The sequence below is a fragment of the Dermacentor variabilis genome, chromosome 6 (assembly GCF_050947875.1).
Source record: "Dermacentor variabilis isolate Ectoservices chromosome 6, ASM5094787v1, whole genome shotgun sequence".
Classification (NCBI taxonomy): domain Eukaryota; kingdom Metazoa; phylum Arthropoda; class Arachnida; order Ixodida; family Ixodidae; genus Dermacentor; species Dermacentor variabilis.
Window position 1 is genome coordinate 154,746,348 of NC_134573.1, and position 12,763 is coordinate 154,759,110.

General features: G+C 45.8%; 1 long non-coding RNA gene and 1 pseudogene across 1 annotated transcript in view; one reads left to right on the forward strand and one right to left on the reverse strand.

The window, feature by feature from the left end:
- LOC142584410 (uncharacterized) overlaps positions 1-12,763 on the reverse strand; it is a 207,149-nt gene that overhangs the window by 60,639 nt on the left and 133,747 nt on the right. The gene's annotated exons all lie outside the window — the stretch shown is intronic.
- Positions 4,707-4,884, forward strand: LOC142586422 (U2 spliceosomal RNA; annotated as a pseudogene).

The window sequence follows — 12,763 nt, forward strand, 5'->3', positions numbered from 1 at the left end:
AGTGAGGGAGAACGCAAAAGAGTGAAGAAAGAGAAATGATATTCGCAGAGTACGTTGAAACGCGTGATAACGCTCGAAAAGTGTCCAAAAATTTGCACAAGGAATTTGACGCGAACGTGAATGTGGCCCGGTTGTGCGAGAGCAGTGCAGCGTTCTAAAATCACACGGTACGCGCAGAATCGCAGTTCCATCTAGGAAGCCTGAACTGACGGGGGAGCACTGACTCGTCCGCTTTCACTTCACGTCTATTTTTCCTTCTCCCGCTTCATTTCTGCTCCAGTGTTTCATCATGACAAGCTCTCAAAGGCTTCCAATCGCGTATGCAAAAGAGGCGCGAACGTGCAAATTATGTGCCTACCGCTTTCTTGTTCAACCGGAGCGTCCCCACCTAACTGCGCGACGTCGCAGTTTCCGTGAATTCTGAATTCTTCCATTCGCACTTGCCGATTTCACTCCATCATTCACTGTTACTTTACTTTTTTTTTTCGCGTTGCCAAAGGAAGAATATCGCCCAACTTTGCCATGGTGCTATAATATAAAGTTCGAAATGGTTCTGAAGATAAAAGGGAATAATTTTTTTTTCTGTTGAAAAAGTATTTTCAGGAAATCGTGCACACGTATGTATGCGACGAGGCCGTGGCGCTTCGGTGCAGTTCAAGGCAACGTATATTGCAAATGCCGAGCCACTTTTCACGGTAGCGATAAATTTCGCAGTCAGTCTCCCCAAGTTCGTGGGCCGGGAATATCGATTTCTGCCGTCACGCACTCACAGCGACCTGGCGAGATGAGTCAATCATACGTGGAGGTGACTGAACGGAGAGTGACGAGTGAATTTATTACAAGGAAAAAAAAAACGTCGCAGAGAAAAAACTTCGCTTCTCTGACATGGACTGAGAACAAATGCAGATGAAGGTTAGGGGACATAGTGTCATAGGAAGACGAGTGAATGACCAGTAAGCTATGGCCGACGTGCTTGTTAGTCAAATCCGCATAACAAACATAATGTGCACAAAGCTGCTATGCAACACGCACCTAGTAGTAATTTGCCATCGATTTTCATCCATTTGTTTGCCACAGCGTGCACGGCTTACCATCTCAATCGACATCGGAGTTCGCAGATTTTACCAGATTGCGATTATATTTACTAGACCCCGAAGTGCCACTTCACCTGCATGCCCCCTGGTTTCTCCCGTCGCGAAACAACTTTAGTGCGCCGCTTGTGGTTAGGCGTCACATTCACAACTTATTCGTTCCTTATCGGAAAGACTCAACAGTGCCGTATGCAACTTTTACTAAACTAACGAGACTATCGACCACACTCTGTGCCGCTGTCCAACCGGCGACTCTCAACCAGGTGTTTTCCGTATATGAGCCTTAGCAGCTTAGACGACAGACCATTCTCGGAAGCTAATATCCTGGGACCCTGGCCGAAGAGCTCTAGTAGCACATGTGCTTTTTGAATACAAGCGGACAAGACGAGCCCTTGTGAGTGAACATTCATGGTGAGTTAACATATACATGAGCGAACATTTGTCTGCGGGGGCGCGCACACTAAATCTCTTTTCTTATCTTTCTTTCCCCCTTTCCTCTTCCCCACGTGTAAGGTAGTGAACCGGGCTCTGGTAAACCTCCCTGACTTTCCTTCTTATCTCTCCCGTTCATTCTTTTTATTATGTATGTGTTTTTCCCCTCAGAAGAAACCACGACGTTACTAGCCAAACGACTGCGTTGCGCGTTTTCCTGCGGTCCTGTAGCAAGCGCCGTTTTTCGGAGTGTACATGACTCGGTCACCTAAAACTGCTTCATTTTTTCAAGCGAAGCTTGTATACGCTAGCCTGCGCCGGCGACGCAGCGCTAAACAAAACCAGCTGCTCTCAGAGCTGCGAAGCTGCAGGGATTGACACACACACACACACACACACACACACACACACACACACACACACACACACATATATATATATATATATATATATATATATATATATATATATATATATATATATATAAACAAGCAACAGACCCGCTGATTGCAGAATTCGGCTGCGCCGCCTCTCTCCGCCAATCGGAGTCGTGTGTCTAGGTAACGTGAGAGGAACGAGTGTTTATAGTGTCAGAACACTATCGTAGCTGCGATGGGTCTGCCGTACTTCATGCGTTCGACTGAAGAACAGGCGGCGTTTTATAAACACCGCCGAAACTCGCTCGAGAAAGGGCTCGTCGTCGATGGGTCGACCTCGCCGTGAGGAAGCGCCAAGACAACGCCGAACGTCAACTAACCTTTGCTAATGGCATGTGTACCATAGTGATGACAAAGTCATTGTGTTCATTTGAGTGTCAATACCGTCTAACAAAAAAACCATGAATGAAAACCGTGAAGCAAAATGCAATACCGTTATCTGTGATGCATTGTGATGCTTCTATACTTACACAAATAAAACTCACACAGTTTACCACACGCTATTGTAATAAATAAATAAGGTTACACTAAACTTATACACATTAGAACACAAGCACTGAACGAGTAAGCACAACCTTCGCTTGCACCCCTCTTCATAGTAGTGGAAGGGCGGTCATTCTTTATGGTAGGCTGTCTGACTTTATACCAATCTTGCCCACCGAAAGCCGTGTTTGTCCATGTCACGACTCTGTTTTTTTTTCTTGAGAAATAACTACCACCAGTTCTGTTTAGTTCTTGAGGAAGGTGTGTGAGGAAACGCAACAAGTTTCAGCCAGATATCATGGCGCAGTTCCTCACGAACTGCATAGCATACACATTACTGGGCTAAAGAACGCTGTTCTTACGATTCCAAATGTTGTGACAACTTTAGTTTTAAAGTTTTGCCCGAAATTTGTTTCTCTATTTCCATTAAAAACTATCGAGACAGGCGTTCAGTTCGACTATGACCGACTTCGAGAAATCGACGGTGTGTTGGAACTTATCAAAATGCGAAAAATGAATTTTCGGAAAAAGAAAAATTCGGGAAAAAAAGCTGTGTGCAATCATCTTAATTCTTATTTTTTTTTACTTGTCAGTTTGAAAACTGAATGCGGATTGTAGTCAACAAAAAGTAATTTGAAATGTTGGTGTTTCACATAGCGCGACTACAATACATTTTCGAGGCAGTCTCTATTAAACTAGTTTCTTCTTCCGTGTCTTAACGGCCATATGTGAAGGAACAACATGGCAGATACCTCGTATTTTTACTAAAACGTTTATCTTTCATATTACGTTGAAGAAAGACTTAAAGTAAATATAAAATATAGCTCGAGAGGTAGATTACGGTTCTGAATATCAGCGTTTGTTTTCTACGCCTAAGAGATCGGTTGACTAAGTTGCCTTTCCGTAACCTGGGTCTGTGGCGCAGCGCCTATAAGGCCCTGTGAAATGCCAAACGATTTCTGCCCCCACGTCTGCAGCGGATGTTCACCACCTGCTGTGGCTGCGTCCAGGGACAAAGGCCACAATAAAGCAAGTCCTACAGAGGTGCCTGAATAAGGACAGGCCAGATAACAGACCGCGAACAGTTAATGAGGGACAATAAGTTCCATACGCCACTTGTGCAGCTACTTCATGAAGAAGGACTGCACGCACTTATTTAGCATTAATATGCCGCATGGCAGAAGGTGCGGTAAAAACAATATCATGAGCCATTCCACTCTGTGAAGGTGGATGACCGGCGAAGCTGTTTAGAACACGACACAGAGGTAACACAGAATTTTGAACAAAGGTACGAACTCATTTACCGTGATTTTTATGCGCATTTACGTCGACGACGGGACCGCCGCCACGGGATGACGCAAGGGAAGGAAACTAGATACACAAGCACTTGGAACGCCGACAAAGAGAGGGCAATGCGAACGTAGACATGGCCGACGCGGGTCGAAGCATAGTATCTATTTTATTTATTTGTTTGCGATACTGCCAGTCTCAGTGAGGCCAAAGCCGGTGGGCATTGTATCAGACAGTTTTACAAATCGAAACAAACAGGTCATGCTACAGGGTACAGTAAAAAGAAGAAAGAGAAAAAGTTTCCTTAACTACTGCAGAAATCACCAATGACGATGTGAAATACAATACTTTTGGTTGGTATAAAAATCTCGCTCAGTAACAAGCATAGCATTGCTAGAATTTATATACAGATAGTGAATATATGACCCATGTAAGATTCAGAAGTTATACAGCTAACAGATAACAGCGCAGAAGTGACCACTTTGGGGCTTGAAACGCAGAAATTCCGCACGCAGAAATAAGTATTACAGTTAAGCTATGCGGGTGCGTTAAGTGGCGTCTTCCGTGTTTGATGTCTCTAGTTGGTTGATGAACGATGAAAGTGACGGAGAGGAAACTATGTCTCAGTGGAAGAGATTCCATTATTTGATCGCCCGTGGAAAAAGTGAAAACTTGAACTTCGCGTCATTGCGGACACTGTACTGGTTTAGTGTAAATGGGTATTTCTTTCGCGATAGACGTGATGTAGACAAAGTAACGTACTTAGCTCGGTCTATAACTGCTGTGCATTAGTTGGTAGATGAATTTTGAGCGGGCTTGTCTGGCCCCAGCAGATGGTGTTTTAAGACCTGCATCAGCTAAGATGTTTATAGCGGAGTCATAGGGCCTGTATTCGTTAAATATGAACCTCACAGCTTTTCTTTGCACCTTTTCTAGTTTTTAGATGTTAGTTGATGTGTGCGCAAACCAGATGTTAGCGTATTCTAAAACGGAAATATATGTGTTCTTATCAGCTTAATATCTGACGCGGGTTGTATTGGACCCAAGATATCAAACTTATTTTTGCAAGTTGGCGAAGTGCTTGAAGCCAGTTTTACCTCCACCGAGGGTTGGCCCGGTACTGGACTATCTCCGGGACCGACCCACGGTTTTAGCACATGTAGAACAAGAACGCATGGAACCCTAGCGATAAACAGCTTCACTATAAAAAGGGGCGGGGGTGGAGGGTGGATCTAACTTGCTGAAAAATTTTCAATGGAAGACTGCCCGTTTCCCGAAGCTAGCTAGTGAAGCTGGAGAGGGCAGCTAAGATAGAAAACGAATGGAGAAACGTCACTGCAGTTTAAAAGAAATAACGCAGAAATGTAGAAAGGAACAATTATTACAGAGGTTCTATATGGATACAACTAACCTTCCAAGTTAACCAGAAAATGTTTAACTGTCTAATGTACGACTTGCGCAGCCGAGTGCAAGTTTTGCGGTGACATCACTCTGTTGCATGCTAAAATTTCCTTTTCAGCAACTTATGCAGACAGGTGTAGATCAACCGCACCGAATGCATTTAGAGAGAAAGCGGTGTGTCTTCGTTATTTTTAAAACTTGTTTATGGCTTAGGAATTGAAGCGCTAAACACAAGCCATAGTGATGACTGGCCTACTTATACCGAACATTTTGTTTCGGTCCTCAAAATTGTGCGTTTTGCCGACAATGCTGATAAAATATGTAAATAGCCCAAATACATACTACGCACCATCAATGTGTTAGCAGCATAATAATGTTATGTATGACGTAACAGTTCTGCGGAAACCCGCAAGGTGGAGAGAAGTAATTAGTTAAGTAATTATTAGTCACGGACCAGAACGACTTGTTCTTCAACTGCGTGGCTCTTCTTTTGAGGAAACCATACGGGTTTCCTCTGTGGCAATTAGCTACGTTTCGGTGGATGCCTCATTTTCCCTTTAATAATGCTATGTAGTTACAAATGCCGATGTGGTTGTACGTATAACCAAACGCAATCTTCACGGCCAAGTAGGCTATGACTGCGTTCAAATCACCGGAATTGATAACATCTTCAGGCTGGGATTTTAACCAGCAAATAAATTACGCTCATCCACGATATCGTAAGGCCACCTAATGTATGATGCAAAGAGAGTTTTACTATGCAGCTCTAGATGCAATCACTGTGGTTGTTGCGAGCATAAACGAGAGAATTTTTCCGTCTATTAAACACCCTCCTGGGACCCTGTAACCTAAACTATTCCAATCTCTTTTTATTCCAATCTCCTGACCTCAAATTTACGTAACGACCGATGCAAGCATCGGGCGGTAACCCGCTGCGTTGTTTGAAAAGCCCATGCCATTGTCATCAATTTCAGTCGGAAAGATGAATATTATCTGTCGCATTGCGACGACTTGACAATCGGCCGTTGTCTGTGAAGGTGATACTTGAAGACCGTCCCCATCGCTCGTCGGCCCACGAAGCTATGAACGCACTCCTTGTCTTTCTTGAGGGCGACTGGCATATGTGAACGTCTTTGACTCAAGGCAGAAAGCTGGGCTAGTTGGTGTGTCATCATTATTCAAAAGACTAGCGCAAAATAGCAGGGACAAAGACAGAAGACGACAGAACGAGCGCTAAACATCAACTGGTTTTTACTGCGAGCGAAGGTACATATATACATTTCGTTGGTGCATGCGCACACGTGTTAAAACAGTACAATCACATTCTAATCAAAATGTGGAAGACTGTTCTGTAAGTACATTTTTTTCTTTTTTGGACAAGGCAAGTGACAAGGACACGGCAAGGACAAGGCTTTTTTGGACAAGGCAAGGCGCATGCGTGCGGGAGCTCACCGCGGCTTTCCTCCCCCTCCCCTCCCTCTCTCTATCTTATGTTTATATTCCCTCTTTCCCGTCCCCCAGAGTAGGGTAGCCAACCAGACGCATTTCCGATTAACATCCCTGCCTTTTCTCTTTATTTCCTCTTCCTCCTCCTCCTTCAATCAGATGCGCTCCTGGTTTATAGGAGGTCCCTTTTGTTTGCTTTCAGAACTAATAACATTGCCTACAATAAGCAGATTTTTTATAGAATTGGCTGACAAGAGGCAAGGAGCACGCTGAAGTGGAGGCTGAGCCAGCACAGTGAAAGTAGATCCCCGGATGAAGAGTGTGGTGGTGCCGGCGTCTGCGATTGGTCCGCTTCCCCTTAATCAGCTTGCGGTGGATGATGAAAAATCGTGGCGGCGTGCAACGGAAGTCTAAAAATGCTGCTAGAACGGATCCTGAACAAAAAAGGGTTGGCAGAGTGATGTCGTATACGTGCCGAAAGGGCTCGATAAATTTATACTGGCACGCAACAATGCCGATTATATGCAAATATATCCATGCTCCCCGGCAGCTCCGAGTAGCCAGTTCCAGAGTGATCCGCGGGAAGCCATCTTCTATTCCTTTGGGAACGGGGCAGTCACCGGCTGTTCAGAAAAAAATTCAGTTTTGTTCGGCTTATTAATGCATGTTTAACACATACACATCACTTTGACGAGGTGAGTTCTCGCGGTTTTGTGACATCGCGTGACAGACAGGCGAAGTGGCTGCAGCCCGAGAACGGTTTGACCAATAGCACAGGGCAAATGGCGAAGAAGGCGTCGAATCATAAATAATTTTTTTTTTCGCTTGGTCTAATGATGCATAATAAGTGTGCACCCATGATATCAGATGGGGCGTCCTCACGGTTTTCTTGACGTCGCGTGACAGACAGGTGAAGTGGGGGTTCGTTTGTAGCAACTTTATTTAATTTTTCCGCAGGTTTTTGGCGACCCGGGCTCAGGCGCTGAGACGAGATCCTGTCTCAGCGCCGCCTCGCGGGCCTGCTGGACGGCCCAGAGTTGGTCGCCGAAGTCGGAGCTGCGCAGAGCGGCGGCCCACCTCAGCGATACGGACTCGCAGTTTAACTCGTTTTTGCGTTGGGCGTTACATTCCCATAGCATTTATTTTAGTGTAGTTGTGTCCTGCTTGCATATATTACATGTGTCTTCTTCGTGCACTTCAGGGAATATCCGTTTGAGGTGAATCGGGTTCGGGAATGTATTTGTTTGTAGTTGGCGTAGGCCACTGCTTGTTCCCTGTTTAGCTCTTTGTGTGGTTGCGGGAAGGTTCCTCTGGCTCGTTGGCACATCTTTGTGATGTCGTTGTATTTGGTCACTCTGTCTCGTTCGGCTCGGGGATATTCCCGAGGAGGGGCGGGGGGGGGGGGGGGAGTGGCCCGAAAACTGTTTGACCAATCGTGGAAAGCTGATTGCAGAATTGAAATAGAGAAGTTTCGAACAGCTTTACGTTATAGCGCCCGGTTCACCGAACAGGACTCCATTTTCGATCCCTCGAAGTATAGGTCTATCAATGATCAGATAATATACGGTTCTGGGGCTCACAGAATTTCGCCCATCCGTGAAACGTCCTGAACTCTATACAGCACATGCCGGTGATATCATTCGAGGTGTATAGGGAACAAATAAGGCGGATCGGATTCAAACTAAAGCCATAAAAAGATTAGAGGAATAGAAATACCGCAAAGCAGCACTCTTATCTTTCAAGATTTTTTCGCAAGCAGCTTACCCCAGGAGTAGCCATCTCGGATAAAAAAAATAGTAACAAACGCTGATCGAGAGAACACGCCCGTAGTTATAACGCCTAAATATAGGAAAACGAAGGCATTAAAAGAAGCTAAAAATGAATAAAGGCGTTCACGGCACAAGGGCGTCCGTCTTATCTTCTCGTTGTGCGGCGTCCGCGCGACAGCGGAGCCGGAGAACAAGCTCGGCGCGCAAAGCGACTCGCCGACGGGCAGCATATCCATCAAATCGATAACGCGGCCCTTAGATAGACGCTACGTATACGCTCTCCAGTACTCCCACGCGCTACGAGTAAAAAGGAAATCAGTAAAAGATGAAATATATAAACACAGGGAACTGTAACACGGCGGAACCGGCAGCGGCAGAAGCAGCAAGACACGAAGTGGGTGATGATATCACCATAGCCGCGTACTGCCCAGAGACAGCCATGCGCGCGTGTGCGTGTGTGTTCAGTACGAGCTGCGGCTATCGGACCTCCGCCCGCGACTCGGTTCTCCGCGGACCTCTAGCGCGATCGCGCCGGACGCAGCAGCCGGCACCGGCCGTTTGTGTTGGCATCGTTGCTGCTGCTACTGCGGCGCTGTACCAGCGCCGGTCTTCTGCCGAGATCAACGCGCAGTAGCCGTGCTGCCGGACCGGAGATCAAGGGTCTTTCCGTCTGTCCTCCGTGGAGAGTTTAGCGACCGGTTGGACAGCAGGCCAGCGGCTACCGCACCGACGAGGGATGAGCGGTATCTTCCTCGCCGAAATCTTTCGCTTTCTTTTTCAGGGTGAACTGGAGGAAAGAGCTGCACCCCACGGCTCGTGACCAGAGTACCACAAGAGGTTCGCTTTGCGCTCTCGGGGATACGGCGTGCGCTGATACACCTTGGGTGCGACTGAAATATTTGCCGTGGACAGTAGCGTATTTGTTTCCCTTGGCTTCCTATTTTGTTGGCCGATATTTCACCTCTTATCGAATCAATGTGCTCTCTTGACATATTGAAGAGTTAGCTGTCCTATCGGTGTTTCTCCTTTTGTTTGGTTTCGTTTGTCAGGATATCTAACTGATGCCTTTCGTGAGGCTTATCACGCCGAAGTGATTATTCCGGTTCTTTTTTTCTAGATTTCTGCGAGAAATGTTACGAAAATCTGCCCTAAGGTCACAAAGACAAAAATAACTCAAGGGGCGGGAGCGGGCATATAAAAAAAAAGAAAAGTGACGTTGCTGAACTCACTGCGGTGTCCATGCCTGTCACGTCCCACAATCCTCTGCATTATTTTTCCTCCATGCAGTGAAGTGAGTTTACAGATAACATCCCATATGGTGATTCAAAGTCACATCGCTCTGACAGGGCTTTCTAAGAATATCACGGCCATTCGTTTAAGTCAAATGTTCTGCTCAGACAGTCACGACACGAGATACGTCATCCTAGTCATTTACTTACTGTTAAAGGCCCCTGAACGGGGTATTACAGTATGGGATGGAGGCCAGACATACGCATCAGGTAGAACAAAGAGGTCAATTAGCATACGCAATGCATAAGAAATAACGCAACAACATGATAAAAAAATAATAATAATAAGTAGGCCAAGTGCAAGTACAATGTATACTTATTTCCTACAGTGCCCTCAGGGTATTACCGTAAGGAAAAACAACAAAAATATGACATATTTCATAAGGAAATCCCATGAAAACCTATAAATTGTCAATCAACTGACACCAACACAAACAACGAATGATGTAAACGGCAAGTACTGCAAACCTTTGAAAGGAAACTACATAGCAACACTTCAACGGTCTGTTAGTAACATGCAGAACTGTAAGGTGTGTGATCCGGTCATACTTTCTGACCTGCAATCGCGCTGGGTAAATTAGACTGGTAAGTTTCGCGATGACTCGAAGGCGCTAAAGACTGAAATAACAAGAAAGGAACTTCAAGATAACAATGTAACATGTCAGCTTTATTTTCTAGCATCTTGTATAGATTTGGACGGACATATCGCATAGATGTATCACTGATCAAAGGGTAGAATGATGATGGCGAGGAAGAACATGACTAGCAGTGGAAAAGGACATGGAATCAAAGTCATTGAGGATATGCCTTTACTATCAAGCTAATACATTTTGCCTAGTCATGCGCGTTTCTATTCTTGTAGTGACAAAGAGAGCGCTCACAAGAGACAACCACTTTCGGACCACTGTATGAGACGATATATGCCGTGTCGGCATCGGTTTAATGACGCGTGGGTGCCTCCATATGTTTCCACTGTGCACTCGACAGGTGTGATTCTTTCTTAATTTATTCGTGTCTGTTGTAAGCTAGCGCTGAAACGAAGGACGCTTTTCCTTTACGTACCATTTCATGCAAATAATGATTGGAAGGAATGCTAGAGGCCCATGTCATTTTGATACAAATCCCAACGTCCAGACGGTGCTCGTGCCAGAAATTCAAGTGCTGCATGTCCAGGTGCATGCGTGTTGCGATAAAGTAATATGAAGCTCAATATGACGATCTCTGACAGACATTCAAGGTAACACATGCTGCGCGTCGCACTAAATATATAAGAGGTGCGATAAACACAGTTGGGCCAATCACGAAAGAATCAGGGGTCATGAATAAATTGTTCTATTTGCTTCAAATTGAAAAAACGCAGGTAGTGAATAAGAGGCTCCTTATTTGTTTGTTTCTTATTTTCTTATTTCGCTTATACACACGCGCGCGCGCGCGCACACACTTTTGTTCATTTAGGCAAATACGCACGTACAGCCAAGATTATGCCCAATGCAGGATGAAGACCTGGCGGTGGCGAAGAGGGGATGAGTCATCACGTTTATTGCAGGAGCCGGCCTCACGATGGACGCGGGCGTGATGATCGACGGCTAAGTAAATGCTAAGATGGTGACTGTCCAATCAGATGACGCTCGTGTTCTTAACCACGCGCCCGTCATACATCATCCTATTACGCGATGTTAAGACACGACCGAGGGCGGAAAAAAAAGTTCAGGGCAGGAAAGAGGCATACTTGGTATAAACAAAGATTCCTTGCCTTGACATGGGAAATAATTGAAGCTTATTTTATCAATATGAAATGTGGCGTATGCGTCAGCGATACGCTTGTGGCTCTACGTAGCACAATACGCCAGTTCTTTGGCTACATGATTGGATAAAGGAGCAAATTTGATTCCGATCACTGTGTGTAAACGTACTTGCCCACCTTGCCACCTTCTCCTACAAATATTATCCCGTCTGCTTCGAATAAACTTTGTTGCAAGTGACGCTCTTTCCTGTCCTGTACTTTTTTCCGCCCTCATTTGCGTCTTAACATTGCGTAATAAGACGAACGAACTAGCCCAGCAACAAGTGTTTATACGATACTTCTTCCTATTAATCACCGCTGGAAGAGTGGCGCTACAATTCCTTCCAGCGGTCTCCAATTACAATCAGCTCACACTATTTCTAATTGCAAGATTCACCCCGGAGCTAGTGGCCAATTGCTACGCCAGAGAGACCGATTCCTATTCTGCCGAAGAGGTGAATTTTTTTAGCGCCGTAGCCGTTCCTAATTTTGTTGCACCTGAACCAGTTTAGCGGTAACTACTCTCTACTGTTCAGTTTAGAGCGCAGCTCTTAGGCGCCCGTTTCTGCGTTTCGCGTCAGCGTCGGCCCTTGGCGTCTTCCCTCGGCGTAACCAAGCGAAGGACCACAGCGAATGATGAAAGAGCGAACGCGGAGCGCAACGGGAGATGAAGGACGGTGATAGCGAAGGAAGCGCGAGGAGGAAAGCGGAGGCGGAGGGTATGGCGAAAGCTTGAGAAGAAAAGCGTGTTGCCGCGCAAGACAGGCTCTGCGGCGAAAACGACTATGAGATGGCGTCACAGTAACACGCCTTCGTCTCTTCCTCGATGGCATGCGGCAAGCGCGTCGACCGATACCATATATGGCTACAAAGCACTGCATGAGCGAAGCATGAGTCTGCGTCACCCACTTGCTGCCTCTCGCGATATCCCGATTAGAGAGGCAATCGCGCCGCTCTTCGCTTCGTTCGCAATGTGCCGCACGACGCAGATTGTCCTCAAAAGCCAATATATCGCGAAATGAAACCACGTATGGAGCTGCGCTGAAATTTTGCTTTAGGGACTGTCGTAATCGTCGGTGAATTGTTTATTCTTTTTTTTTTCGTTGACGAAGGTGCCATTTTAATTCTGGTGCGTGTACACATAAATTCCTGCAATAAGATTAGATTAGATTAGACAGACAGACAGACAGACAGACAGACAGACAGACAGACAGACAGACAGACAGACAGACAGACAGACAGACAGACAGACAGACAGACAGACAGATGGACGGACGGACGGACGGTAGTGTGTTCCCACAATGCGGATGAAGTTTGTAAAGCAGGCTCTTCCCCAGATAGA